The sequence below is a fragment of the Bos taurus genome, chromosome 7 (genome assembly GCF_002263795.3).
Source record: "Bos taurus isolate L1 Dominette 01449 registration number 42190680 breed Hereford chromosome 7, ARS-UCD2.0, whole genome shotgun sequence".
NCBI lineage: Eukaryota > Metazoa > Chordata > Mammalia > Artiodactyla > Bovidae > Bos > Bos taurus.
Window position 1 is genome coordinate 7,548,923 of NC_037334.1, and position 15,247 is coordinate 7,564,169.

The 15,247-nt window shown below is 43.7% G+C and overlaps 1 pseudogene; it reads left to right on the forward strand.

The window, feature by feature from the left end:
* Positions 1–7,692: 7,692 nt before the first annotated feature.
* On the forward strand, positions 7,693–15,247 carry LOC789364 (cytochrome P450 4F3-like; annotated as a pseudogene).

The window sequence follows — 15,247 nt, forward strand, 5'->3', positions numbered from 1 at the left end:
GAGAGGTGGTGAAGGGGGCAGGAGTGGGCCATTTCCTTCAGCACCTGGGACAGCGGCTGCTCCAGGACTAGCCCCACTCAGGCGGTAAGGTGTCCTGGGATAGTCAGTCTCAGACCCTTTCAGGGGCTAGAAGATTCTTTGGTTGCAAAATAAGAAAGAAATCTTGTAAAATGATATAAGTAAATATTTAATATATTCTAAGCTGAAAATTGCATATATTTTTCTTTTCCTTTGGTTCTTTAAAATGTTTTTCTTTTCCCACAAATGATACCCTGTCATAGAAGAAGCTATAGATAAGAAAAAGTAACAAATAAAAATCATATCCATAATCTAAACATATCAAAGTAATCTCCATTCATATTATCTCACATAATCTGCTAAATTTAAAATTCTAGGTAATCCTTGTTGTTGCTGTTCAGTTGTCCAGTTGTGTCCAACTCTTTGTGACCCCATGGACTGCAGCACATGTAATCCTTATATCAGTAAAAATTTTACCTTGTATCTAAATGTATTACATTTACATATAATCTCCTTCTTTTTTAAACTTCTTCTTAATAATGCTATTTTACTGACTAAGAGGGCTTCTTCAGTGGCTCAGCAGTAAAGAATCCACCTGCCAATGCAGGAGACACAGGTGTGATCCCTGGAGGCGGGCGTGGGAACCCACTCTAGTATTCTTGCATGAAAAATCCCATGGACGGAGGAGCCTGGCAGATTAAGTCCCTGAGGGTCTCAAAAAGTCAGATATGACTGAAGCAACTGAGCATGGCACAGCACTAAGAAGCACATGAAAATATACCCAACATCATTAATTGTTAGGGAAATGCAAATCAATGCAACAATGTGATATCAGGTCACACTCACTAGGATGACAAGAAAATAAAACAATGGAAAATAACAAGTGTTGGTGAGAATGTGGTCGTTGGAATCCTCATACATTGCTGTTGAGAATGTAAAATGATGCAGTAACTGTGAAAAATTGTCTGGTGTTTTTCCTCAGTAAATTAAACCTCTTGTCCAACTCTTTGTGACCCCATGGACTGTATCTCACCAAAGTCTTCTGTCCATGGAATTCTCCAGGCAAGAATACTGGAATGGGTTGCAATTTCCTTCTCCAGGGGATCTTTCTGACCCAGGGATTGAACTCAGGTCTCCTGCATTGCAGGCATACTCTTTACTGACTAAGCTACATGGAAGACCTCAAATTAAACCTAGAATTACCAATTGACCCTGCCATCCTACACCTAGGAATGTACCCTCAAAGAGTTGAAAACAGGTGTTTAAACAAAATGTTGTACACAACTCTTCACAGTGGCACCATCCACAGTTGCTGAAAGTTCAACTTTGGGAAGCAATTCAAATTTCCATTAAAAGAAAAATGAATAAATAAAATGAGGTATATCCATAACAAGAAATATTATTGAGTCATAAAAAGAAATGAAGCAGAGACTTCCTTGGCAGCCCAGTGGTTAAGACTCCGTGCTTCCAATGCAGGGTGTGTGAGATTGATCCCTGGTTGGGAAACTAAGCCACATGCCATGGCCCAAAAAAATGTTTTTAAAAAAGGAATGAAACACTACAACGTGAATAAACTTTGAAAACAGGCGAAGTGAAAGGAGTCGGACACAAAAGATCACATATTATGTGATTCCATTTATATGAAATGTACAGAATAGGTAAATCCATAGAGATAGATCTAGGAGTTGGAGGAGGAAACAGAGAGTGACTGCTAATGGGTACAGGTCTCATTTTCAGATGACAAAAATACCTTGGAACTAGATAAAGGAGAGGTGGTGGTTGCACAACACTGTGAATGTACTAGAGGCATGGATTTGAACACTTTTAATGTTATGAATACACAGAAGAATTGTACAAAAAAGATCTTTATGACCCAGATAATCATGATGGTGTGATCACTCACCTAGAGCCAGACATCCTGGAATGTGAAGTCAAGTGGGCCTTAGGAAGCATCACTACCAACAAAGCTACGGAGGTGATGGAATTCCAGTGGAGCTACTTCAAATCCTGAAAAATGATGCTGTGAAAGTGCTGCACTCAATATGCCAGCAAATTTGGAAAACTCAGCAGTGGCCACAGGACTGGAAAAGGTCAGTTTTCATTCCAATCCCAAAGAAAGGCAATGCCATAGAATGCTCAAACTACCACACAGTTGCACTCATCTCACACACTAGTAAAGAAATGCTCAAAATTCTCCAAGCCAGGCTTCAGCAATACGTGAACCGTGAACTTCCTGATGTTCAAGCTGGTTTTAGAAAAGGCAGAGGAACCAGAGATCCAATTGCCAACATCTGCTAGATCAAGGAAAAAGCAAGAGAGTTCCATAAAAACATCTATTTCTGCTTTATTGACTATGCCAAAGCCTTTGACTGTGTGGATCACAATAAACTGTGGACAATTCTGAAAGAGATGGGAATACCAGACCACCTGACCTGCCTCTTGGGAAACCTATATGCAGGTCAGGAAGCAACAGTTAGAACCGGACACGGAACAACAGACTGGTTCCAAATAGGAAAAGGAGTATGTCAAGGCTGTATATTGTCACCCTGCTTATTTAACTTATATGCAGAGGACATCATGAGAAATGCTGGGCTGGAAGAAGCACAAGCTGGAATCAAGATTGATGGGAGAAATATCAATAACCTCAGATATGCAGATGACACCACCCTTATAGCAGAAAGTGAAGAGGAACTAAAAAGCCTCTTGATGAAAGTCAAAGAGGAGAGTGAAAAAGTTGGTTTAAATCTCAACATTCAGAAAACTAAGATCATGGCCTCTGGTCCCATCACTTCATGACAAATAGATGGGGAAGCAGTGTCAGACTTCATTTTGGGGGGCTCCAAAATCACTGAAGATGGTGACTGTAGCCATGAAATTAAAAGATGCTTAATCCTTGGAAGGAAAGTTATGGCCAACCTAGATAGCATATTGAAAAGCAGAGATATTACTTTGCCAACAAAGGTCCATCTAATCGTGGCTATGGTTTTTCAAGTGGTCATGTATGGATGTGAGAGTTGGACTGTGAAGAAAGCTGAGCACTGAAGAATTGATCCCTTTGAACTGTGGTGTTGGAGAAGACTCTTGAGGGTCCCTTGGACTGCAAGGAGATCCAACCAGTCCATCCTAAAGGAGATCAGCCCTGGGTGTTCATTGAAAGGACTGATGCTGAAGCTGAAGCTCCAATACTTTGGCCACCTCATGTGAAGAGGTGACTCATCGGAAAAGACCCTGATGCTGGGAGGGATTTGGGGCAGGAGGAGAATGGATGACACAGGATGAGATGGCTGGCTGGCATCACTGACTTGATGGACATGAGTCTGAGTGAACTCCGGGAGTTGGTGATGGACAGGGAGGCCTGGTGTGCTGCGATTCATGGAGTCGCAAAGAGTCGAACATGACTGAGTGACTGAACTGAACTAAACTGAACTGAATATTATGAATTTTGTGAATGTATGAATTTTATGTATGTTTACCTCAACCAAAAATGTTATTTTATCTTCCATTTTTCTTGTAATCTGGATTTTTCATACACTAATATATCATGAACATCTTTCCACAATATATAGTCAGGCAAAACCAATACAATATTGTAAAGTTAAAAAAGAAAATAAAAAATTTAAAAAATCTTTAAATGTTAAATATTCAAGCCATTCTTTATTTTTGATCTTTTTATGAATTCTCTTTATGCACTTTGATGGCTTGACATATCATTACCAATTGTAAATTGAGTTACTCTTAATCACATAGCTTTTGGTGTAGAAATTTTATTTCTATAGCATTTTGCACATATATTCATGTAAGATGTGGATGTATTTAAGCACTTTTCATACAGCATGACAGGCTTGGTGACTCCACAGACATTGATGTTTTGGGTCCTATTAAAGAAATAGACCACTGGAAGGCAGGAGGCAATGACACTTCAACTCCCCCAGATAAACACCAATTTCACCTCACATCAATCTTATGGATTGGAGAGATTAAATCATTAGCTCAAGGTCATTCAGTTGATGGGTGGCCTTGTAAGTGAAGGGTAAGTTCAGTCAGCTTGGCTTCAAATGTCATGCCTCACCTCCCAAGGAAGTGATTTTCAAGGTATGTCTCAGCTCCACATGCATCAGGTCACCTGGAGAACACCTGTAGGCTTATCAGATGAGACTCTTTGCTGGGTGGTGCCTAACATTTTTAATGCAATATTATTGACAAGGAATTCATTCACTTGTGTAGAAAATAAGATGCTCAGTGAAATATATTGGTCTTCCATATGATGTTCTTTTCCCAGTTTTTTCATCTATACTTTTTACATATCATTTCATAGTGTGTGCATGCATGCTCAGTCGCTTTAGTCATGTCCGATTCTTTCCAACCCCAAGGACTGTAGCCACCAGGCTCCTCTGTCCCTGGGATTTTCCGGGCAAGAATGGGTTGCCATTTCCTCTTCCTGGGCATCTTCCCAACCCAGGGGTTGAACTCAAGTCTCCTGCATTGGTGAGCAGATTCTTTACCCACTGAGCCACCTGGAAGCCCATCATTTCACAGTATATTTATGTAAATAATATATATGCTTCTCTTAAAATTGTATGTAATTTACAAAATTTACAAAAAGTAAAGTTTGCTCTATTTGGTGTACAGTTCTGAGTTTTGAAATGTCTAGAGTCCTATAACCACCATATATATGGTTAAAAATCTTTTCACCCAAACTCCTGCCAAATATGTAGGACAATCTAGGAGCCATGTCCAGTCATGTTGGGGCATATTGTGTCATGTTGGGGTGTGTCTAAGCTCATAGGTGGTATCTGTGGGCTCTGCCTTTGCTTTATTCTGTCTTGCAACCTGGTCTGGTCCTCCCTCCTCCCTTTACCCTTCCTTCTAGCTTCCTGTGCTCTTAACCCCATTCCTGCCATGCTGGGCTTGGAGGGGGAATGCAGATTCCTGGCTGGGAGTCTCCAACCTGCACCAAAATTCCCTCCCCTCCCCTTCTCTCTGGCCCTTGATTGTCTTCATTCATGTCAGCTGCCATCACACCAAAGGACATGCTTTTCTACAACACTCTGAAGCCCTGGCTGGATGAGTAATTGTGGGTGAAGGGGTTTGGGGATGACCCTGGGGACCCAGGAGAAGGTCCTCCTTTGCCCACTCCCTTGGCTGTCTCTGCTAGGGGATGGGCTCCTGCAGAGTGCTGGTGACAAGTGCAGCAGGTACTGTCACATGCTGACACCCGCCTTCCACTTCAACATCCTGAAGCCCTATATGAAGATTTTCACCAAGAGCACAGACATCATGCGCGTGAGTCTCTTGAACCCAGGGTTCCAGCTGGAGTCTTGGGGATAACAGGGACTCAACAATGTCTTGTCTGGAATCTGACTCTTGTGGGTGGCTTTAGGGCCATGGCTCTTTCTTTCTGAGCCTTGGTTTCCACAATTGAAAAATGAGGATTATGTGATCCCTCATTTTTGGGTGGCCAAGATGATATAATGGAGTAATGTTCCTGGCACACAGTAGGTGCTCAGAAGGTGTTAGTTTCTATGTTTCCCTCACAGAAGGCTTGAAATCTTGAGACATGGCTGATGATAATGATGAATATCATGTAGTCATTATTCCAGAGTAACAAATCACTTGGAAACAATAAGTGCTTAGTATTGACAAGTTTGTGAGTCAGTGGGCTGGTTCTTCTGGAGAAGGCAATGGCAACCCACTCCAGTACTCTTGCCTGGAGGATCCCAGGGATGGGGGAACCTGGTGGGCTGCCGTCTTATGGGGTCGCACAGAGTCAGACACAACTGAAGTAACTTAGCAGCAGCAGCAGCAGGCTGGTTCTTCTGGACACGGATGGGGCCACTCATGTATCTGTGATCAGCTGGGGTGATCAGGTGGTCCACTGGAGGTCAGATAGGAAGACTTACTGATCTGAGGTCAGTCCTCTCTCATCTTTGTGGCTTGGCTGACTGCAGGTGGATCTTGGATGCCCTCAGCTGAAACAACTGGATGTCCTTTCATGTGATTCTCTCCCTTTACAAGGCATCTCAGGCTTGTTCACATGGCAGAAGCAAGGTTCCAATAGACTGAAAGGAAGCTGCAATTCTCCTTGGGGTCTAGATTTGGGATGACCACTTCATCATTTTCACCAGTCTATTGGCCAAAACAGGTCCAGAACCAGCTCAGAATCAAAGGATAGTGAAAGAGGCCCCCACCTCCTAAGAGAAGTTACTGAAAAATTACACTGCAAAGGGTTTACATATATATGTGGGAATGAAGAACTGGAGGTCAGGCTTTTGGGAAGTGTCTGGGATTTTTTCCATACCTGCAAGCTGACAAGAGAGCTTATTACTGTTTCATGGATTCTTCCAGGAGACGTGAAACTCCTGGGTGAGAGACAAAGAGCAATTTATTACCCTCAGAAGGCAACAACATGAGCTTCTTGTTGGTTTGCATTCTTCTTCCAAGTCACTAAATCTCATGAGGGTGACACAGGTGGGCTTTGATATATGCCTGCTCATGTAGTATGCTGACGTATATGCCTGCTATTGTATTATGGTTGGGGGGGGGTAGGTTAAGATATTCTGTGACTTTTATAGCAATTAGAAGCAACTGCCCCAATACCTGTCGAGGAGGAGACATTACCTCACTCCTCAAGGTTGTTTGCTAAAAACACAACTCTGAAAAATGGCCCAGGTAATGAAATTAAAAGACGCTTACTCCTTGGAATAAAAGTAATGACCAACCTAGATAGCATATTGAAAAGCAGAGACATTACTTTGCCAACAAAGGTCTGTCTAGTCAAGGCTATGGTTTTTCCTGTGGTCATGTATGGATGTGAGAGTTGGACTGTGAAGAAAGCTGAGCGCCGAAGAATTGATGCTTTTGAACTGTGGTGTTGGAGAAGACTCTTGAGAGTCCCTTGGACTGCAAGGAGATCCAACCAGTCCATTCTGAAGAAGATCAGCCCTGGGATTTCTTTGAAAGGACTGATGCTAAAGCTGAAACTCCAGTACTTTGGCCACCTCATGTGAAGAGTTGACTCATTGGAAAAGACTCTGATGCTGGGAGGGATTGGGGGCAGGAGGAGAAGGGGATGACAGAGGATGAGATGGCTGGCTGGCATCACTGACTCGATGGACATGAGTCTGAGTGAACTCCGGGAGTTGGTGATGGACAGGGAGGCCTGGTGTGCTGCGATTCATGGGGTCACAAAGAGTTGGACATGACTGAGGGACTGAACTGAACTGAACTGAAAGAATATCAGAGTTTTTTGGGGGTTTTTTTGGCATATGAAGCAAGAAAGTACAAAGGTACACAGGAACCATGGAGGACTACCTCTCTCAACATAGGGCACCTTTCCCTCAACAATTTCTAACAATGAAGATGATGAGATCTGACATTTGCTGTGCAGTTACTTTATGCAGTAAGCTGACCAACAGTGCACAAAATGTAGTGGGAGGAACCAAAGTTATATTAATAGCAGGTCTCCTGACTCCCAGGCTGGGGACTTCATGGCTTAATGTAACAATTTCCACTCCCACTCAAGCCTGGTCATCTGTGAAGATTGGTGCCTAGGACCAGGAGGCAGGGTCTGGGGAGTGCGTCTTGGTGTTTGGGGTTAGAGAGGAGGCAGTTTCCAACCTCAGCCATATCCCCTTCTCTGTCCAGCCCAAGTGACAGCACCTGATTAAAAACGGCCACACCCGTCTGGACATGTTTGAACACATCAGCCTCATGACCCTGGACAGTCTGCAGAAAGGGGTCTTCAGTTTCGACAGTAATTACCAGGAGTGAATGCTCGGCCCAGGGCCTGGGAAGATGAGCCCTAGACCCAAAGGAGTAAATGAGCGAGACTGAGGTGGACAATCAGAAAGGCCTTCCTGGAGGAGATGGGTCAAACTGGACATTGAAAGACAGGAAAAAGGGAAAGAGAAACAGCAACCCTTACAGGTAGGCAGAACTGTTTAATAAATGCGAGGAGGTTAGAATGAGCAAAGTATGTGCAACAGTAAGGGGACAATTTGGGTATGGGGTGGAAGGAATGTCTTAAGGACATTCTGAAGCCAGACAGAAGATATGAACTAATCTGAGGTTTCCTAGGAGCTGTGGAAGATGTATGAGTAGATGAGGGTTGAGGTCAAAGCTGAGCTTGGACATCTAACTGGAGAGAAGACTGACCACAATGTAGACACTGGATGATGTTGACAACTGGATGTAAGGAGACTAGGGAAGGCATTATCCTCATTGACCAGCTGGGAGAGGATGAGGTCTGAGCCGAGTGGACAGTATGGGGAAGGAGAAGCAGACAGATACTAGGAAAGAAAGAAAGGAGAGAAGCCTGATGTCTAAGCTGTGCCCTAGGTGCCTGGGGCATGGAGTCAGCTCATGGACATGGGATGTGCGTCGAGAAGAGTCTGAAGAGTTACATCTCCTGGCTCATCCCCACACTGTATCTGTGAACCATCTGTTTCTGGAGCCTCAGCTTCCTGAAGGGAGGTAGCTAGCCCCCAGCTTCTGGGCTTCTGGTGTCTTAAGTGGTGGCTTCCCTTCATGCTCTCATCCTTCAGGAAGCCCAGTGAATATATTGCTGCCTTCTTGGAGCTCAGTGCACTTGTGGCTAAACTGCACTGTCAGATCTTCCTGCACATGGACTTCCTGGGCTTCCTCACCCCAGATGGGCGGTGCTTCTGCAGGACTTGCCCTTGTGCATGGCTGCACAGATGTGGTCATCCAGGAGCAGTGCTGGCCCCTCCTCAGTGAGAGTATTGATGACTTCCTCAAGGTCAAGGTGAAGACCAAGACTTTGGACTTCACTGATGTGCTCCTGATGACCAAGGTAGGCTGCTGTGGGATCTGAGTTCAAGAAGTAGAATGAACTTTGAACTGATCAGAGATCTTGGATGGGATGCATAGGGTACTGGGGAGCCAAAGGAGGTGTTTGAGGAAGGGAGAAATGGGTCATGGATAAGTTTTAGACATGACCATGTGAAACTGGTCTGCAGGGGAGTGCTAAGTCTGAAGCTGTGAAGGTCTGAGATTTTACTCTACTCCCAAGCTAGTAAGTTATCTACCACAGAGGCAGACTGTATATATACATGTACACATACATGCATACATGGTCTTCCCACATGGCTCAGTGGTAAAGAATCCACCTGCAATGCAGGAGCTGCAGGAGGTGTGGGTTCAATCCCTGGGTCAGGAAGATCCCCTGGAGGAGGAAATGGCAACCCACTCCAGTATTCTTGCCAGGATAATCCCATGGACAGAGGAGCCTGGTGGGCTACAGTGCATGGGGTCACAAAGAGTTGAACATGACTGTGTGACTGAGCATGCATGCATACATATATATACACATATATGGGTGTGTGTACACACACACACACACACACACACACACACAGAAGGAAGCCTGGATCAGAGCAGCATATGTATTTCTCATAGTAGAAACAGTAATCAGAGTAGAGTTGTAGCTCTGGTTCCCCATCCCCAAATTCCTTTGAGGGCACCATGATGCTTTTACCTGTACATACAACCATGGTTGCATCACAGAACAGGTACCTCTGGATTTTGAAATTTGGAACTTATATAGGACAGCTGATATATCTTCTCCTTCTTCCCTTCTTCTCCTTTCCCTTCACCCTAGCCAGTGAGGGGCTTCCCTTGTGTAAAGAATCTGCCTCCAATGCGGGAGACCTGGGTTCGATCCCTGGGTTTGGAAGTTCCCCTGGAGAAGGGAAAGGCTACCCACTCCAGTATTCTGGCCTAGAGAATTCCATGGACTGTATAGTCCATGGGGTCACAAAGAGTTGGACACGACTGAGAGACTTTCACATTCACTTTCACTATAGGGAGTGAGGGGAAAGGAAATAGAGAAAGGGGAGAGAGAGATGGAGAGAGAGGAATAAGGAGGAGGAAGGGAGGGAGAGAGGTTGTTCTGGAACTTAAACAAATCCTTATCAGTGAGAAGGCAAAGTTTATAGGTTCTATAGGTTTCTAATCCATCCCTTATCTTCAGGAGACTAAAGAATCTCTGGATTTACTATCCTAGCCTGTGAGCAAATGGCTTTGGGACAATGTTTAAATTCTAGCTTCCGTGACAAGTTGTCATTTAATCATCCTGTAACCTAGGTTGCATCATGTATAAACATGAAAATTTCTATGAATCTTTGATTCTCTTTACCGTGGATGACATAAGAGGCAAGAAGGTCAAGGAGATCTCTGGATGGGGCCTCTGGTGATAGAGTGCATGGGAGGTCTAGATGGATAATGCAGTTTCAGAGATTATCTCAGTTTAGGCTTAGGGGCCCTCAGAGCTAGTGTGAATCTGGGGATCTTGCTTTCTGTCCAGGATGAAGATTGGAAAGGTCTGTCAGATGAAGATATCTGAGCTGAAGCTGACACATTCATGTTTGAGAGTGAGGGTCCTAGTGTGGGACTACAGAGGGGAGCATGGGTTCCTCCATTGCAGGGACTAGGTGTGTAGACCCTGAACCATCCCCCATGCCTCTCCATCCTCCCCATGGTCCTTTCTGTTAGGGTGCTGTCCACTTTCTGGTGCTGAAGTAGCCCAGTGACCCAAGCATGTCTGGCTACCCCTCAGGCCATGACACCATAGCCAGCGGCCTCTCCTGAATCCTGTACAACCTTGCAAAGTGCCCAGAACATCAGGAGCATTGCTGGCAAGAGGTGCAAGAGCTCCTGAAGGACCGTGAGCCTAAAGAGATTGAATGGTGAATTCAAGTCCTCATGGCATTTTTCTGAGTCCCTCTCACTGGCTCTGCTCTCTTGCTGGGGAAGAGAAAAAATCTTTTTGTGGACTTTGTCATTATTTCTTAGTGGGAAGACCCAGAGAAAAGGTCTGGTACACAGCATGTATAGTAGGAGGAAGTTTGCAGGCTTTTGAGACAGAAAGACCTGGATTTCTGAAATAATCACTGACAATGTGTGAAGGTAAATGATAGCACTTAGCACGTATTCAGTAAGTGAAATTTCCCTCTACTCTCTTACTTTTCTCTCTAAAATTACATGTTTTCAAACATCTCCACTCCCTGAGTGTTTCTTCATATCCTTCTCCTTAATTCCTCATATTATTTAGTCCAGGTTTCACATGGAACTCTCAGGAACTAAAGAGTTCCTGTCCAGGAATACCTGCATCTTCCTCCATCCAGTCCCCATTCAACAAACACTAGCACACTTCTTCCCTCTTCTCAGTTCTATGACATCTCCAATTCTTCTCAGCCATTCTGTGTCCTGGAGACTCAGGAAGAACCTCGACCCGGCCTTTGCCTTCCAGGATCTCCTAGTATCATGGAGGAATAGTCAAGAAGTTCCCTGTATAAATGGGCAGAGCTACAGTCAAGAAACTCCCTGTATACATGGACAGAGCTTCAGTTTAGAGTAAGACAGACAAAGTAGAGGGTAAAAAAAAGTGCCTTAGTAGAGGAAAATAATGCCTCATCTCAGACCCTGAAAGTTGATCAGTAGAGAGGTGGATGCATTTGAGGTAAAGTCAACAAGGTAGCTGGTCAAAATGAAGAGATGGAGGCAGAGAGGGAGAGAGACAGAGAGATAAAGGGGGAAAGGAGGGGGTTGATATATGATTGACCTGTGGAGCATAGATTACTTCATAATGTTAATACACTGTCCCAGAGTGTGAAGCAGATATCCAATTCTGGATAGTAAAATAATACTTGGTCTTTTAATAGAGTCTACAATTCTAGCATAGGGATCTTGGGCAGCTTTTGCTAAATAAACCCTTAGGTACTCTTATTGCTATGGTGAATAATATAGTCTATCTGGATTGAGAGACATTTACAAGTTCACTTTGAATACAGACATTCACATTTCTTGTTAAATTTAATCCATGTATGTTATATCATCATCTTTTCTATTTTTTTCTAATAGAAAAATTAATAATTTATGGATATCAATTTCTTGCTCAGTGATCTTAGTAACTGCTAAATATGGAGTCCCATATCAATAGGAGAAATAAAGATAATCATAATAATATAAATTTTTGCAATAACAGGGAAATTACATGGAAAAAAGTTAATTCAACCTGCTTCTCATGTCTGGCAAGAAAATAACATCTACACAAATCAAAGATTTAAAATATATAATAAGGAAGTCTTAAAGGCTCTATTTTGGTGGGCTCCAAAATCACTGCAGATGGTGATTGTAGCCATGAAATTAAAAGACGTTTACTTCTTGGAAGGAAAGTTATGACCAACCTAAATAGCATATTAAAAAGCAGAGATATTAGTTTGCCAACAAAGGTCTGTCTAGTCAAGGCTATGGTTTTTCCAGTGGTCATATATGGATGTGAGAGTTGGACTGTGAAGAAAGCAGAGCACCGAAGAATTGATGCTTTTGAACTGTGGTGTTGGAGAAGACTCTTGAGAGTCCCTTGGACTGCAAGGAGATCAAACCAGTCCATCCTAAAGGAGATCAGTCCTGGATGTTCATTGGAAGGACTGATGTTAAAGCTGAAACTCCAATACTATGGCCATGTCATGCAAAGAGTTGACTCATTGGAAAAGACCCTGATGCTGGGAGGGATTGGGGGCAGGAGGAGAAGGGGATGACAGAGGATGAGATGGCTGGATGGCATCACCGACTCAATGGACATGAGTTTGGGTGAACTCTGAGAGTTGGTGATGGACAGGAAGGCCTGGCGTGCTGCAGTTCATGGGGTCATGGAGAGTCGGACACGACTGAGCGACTGAACTTAACTGAACTGAACTGAAAGGCTCTAGAGGAAACTATGGGAAGTTATATTACAGCTCCACAGTAAGAAGGCTGTATCATGACATAAATCCCAGCGGGTGTACAATAAGACATTGATATGCTATTACATGAAATAAATACAAAGCGGTAGGTATAGTATAGACTATGCTACTATATAATTTTTAATGAAACAAAACCTTTGATATATACAATGGAGTATTACTCAGCCATTAAAAAGAGTAAAAAAATGCCATTTCCAGCAACATGGATGGACCTAGAAATTGTCATACTGAGTGAACTAAGTCAAACAGAAGGAGAAATATATGACATCCTTTATATGTGGAATCTAAAAAGAAATTATACAAGTGAATTTAATTACAAAACAAAAACAGACTCACAGACTTAAAGGATGAACTTATGGTTGCCAGGGGGAAGGATGGGGGAGAAGGATAGTTAGGGAGTTTAAGATGAACATGTACACACTACCATATTTAAAATGGACAATACACAAGGATCTACTGTATAGCACATGGAACTCTCCTCAGTGTTATGTGGCAGCCTGGATGGGAGGGGAATGTGGGGGAGAATTGATGCATGAATATCTATGGCTGAGCCCCTTTGCTGTACACCTGAAACTATCACAACATTGTTCACAGCTATATCCCAATACAAAATAAAAAGTTTTTTAAAAAATGCCTCTAGGAAGATACATAAAAATAACACTAGGCAAACTGTGAGGAGAAATGAGTGTTGTTGGCCCAGAGGGGTAATGTTTTGCATTGTTCCAACTTTGAACTATTAACTGAATCATCTATTTAAATCACCACACAAAAAGAAAGAAATTTTTTAAAAAAAGAATTCAGCCCCATTACTGGATCTTACCCTCAATGTTTATGAAAGTTTTCCAGTGATTTCTCTTCTTTTCTAAGTATAACATCACTATGTGCAAAAAATGACACATTTTCCCCCGTATTTCAAATGGCATTACTCTTTTTCCCCTGTCTAATTGCATTAGCTAGTATCTCCAGTGCCATAACAAAAAAGAGTAAATATTGAATCTGCTTCTTTTGTTTCTTATGCATTTGCCTTCTGATTTTGTAGTCTTGCCACAAAGAGTGTTTTGATTTTATACAATTTTGTAAATATTTTGTTAGATTTTTGTAGTTTTCCTCAGAAAGGCTTCTAAAAACATGTGAGTAACTTTTGTCTGGTACTTCTGTGGCACTACTTTTCCTTCTTTTTAAGGACAATTTTTTTAAAGTGTGATACACAAAGAAAAGGCTGCACATATTTAATGTATACAGCATAATGAGTTTGGAGCTATTTGATCCATCTGTGATTTTGTTATAGGCAGAGGGGATCTTATAGGGCAGTTGGAGGGTCTGAGGGTCTCTGTTTTTGCTCCCTGGATGTCATATGGTTTCCTTAGGGATGACCTTACCCAATTGCCCTTCCTGACCATGTGCATCAAGGAGTCTGCAGCTGCATCCCCCAGTCATGGTCATCTCCTGCTGCTGTACCCAGGACATTGTGCTTCCAGATGGCCGGGTCATCCCCAAAGGTGCCCATAATGACTAGGGGAAGAGGTTCTTGGTGAGAAAGAGGGGCTCATCAGCAGGTTGGACTTAGTCCTAACTGGCCCCTCTTCTTCCACAGGTGTTATCTGTTTCATCAATATTTTCAGGGCCCGCCATAAACCATCTATATGGCCAGACCCTGAGGTGCTGCCCCCTCTCCCCTTGGGGGATGCAAGGAAGGGCAAAGAGTTCTGACTTGCATAGCAGACATCACTTCCCTCCATTATACACATGTCTGCCTCTCTAAGAATGGACAGCCTGGGAGATCCCACACAGTAGCCCTGTTTGTCTTGTCTTGTCCCCAGGTCTATGACCCCTTCTGCTTCATGCCAGAAAACACCAAGGGGAGGTCACCTCTGGCCTTTGGTCCCTTCTTTTCAGGGCCCAGGTCAGGGTAGTGGGCATCTGAAGTAGGGATTGGGGGCATGGGGAGGATCTGGGACTTAGATTCCTGGCATAACTGTGGGGCAGAGGAGTGGGGAAAACAAAGATAGAGTTCTGGCTCTCCCCCTTCCACTCCCCTGGACGTAATGAGTAAGAGTCTGGGAATGGTGGTGGGCCCAAAGAGGGTGTGTTGTGTGCTGAGAGCCCCATTTCCCTGTTTGCTGGTCTGAGTTCAGGACCGGAGCGGGGGCCAGGTTCATATTCAAGCCCACGGAGGGATCGCAGGCACAATTAGCCTCTACCTCTGCCATCATGGATGGGGGTTGCAGGCCAGATTGCAGGTGCAATGAGGCCAGAATGATAGTGCAGTCAGAGCCCCCACTCTCACCCACAGGAACTGCATCAGGCAGACATTTGCCATGACCGAGATGAGGGTGGTCCTGGCGCTCACCCTGCTGTGCTTCTGCATCCTGCTGGGCAAGGAGTCACTCAGGAAACCGGAGCTGATCCTGCCTGCTGAGGCTGGGCTTTGGCTGTGTGTAGAGCCACTGAGCGCAAGCCAGTAG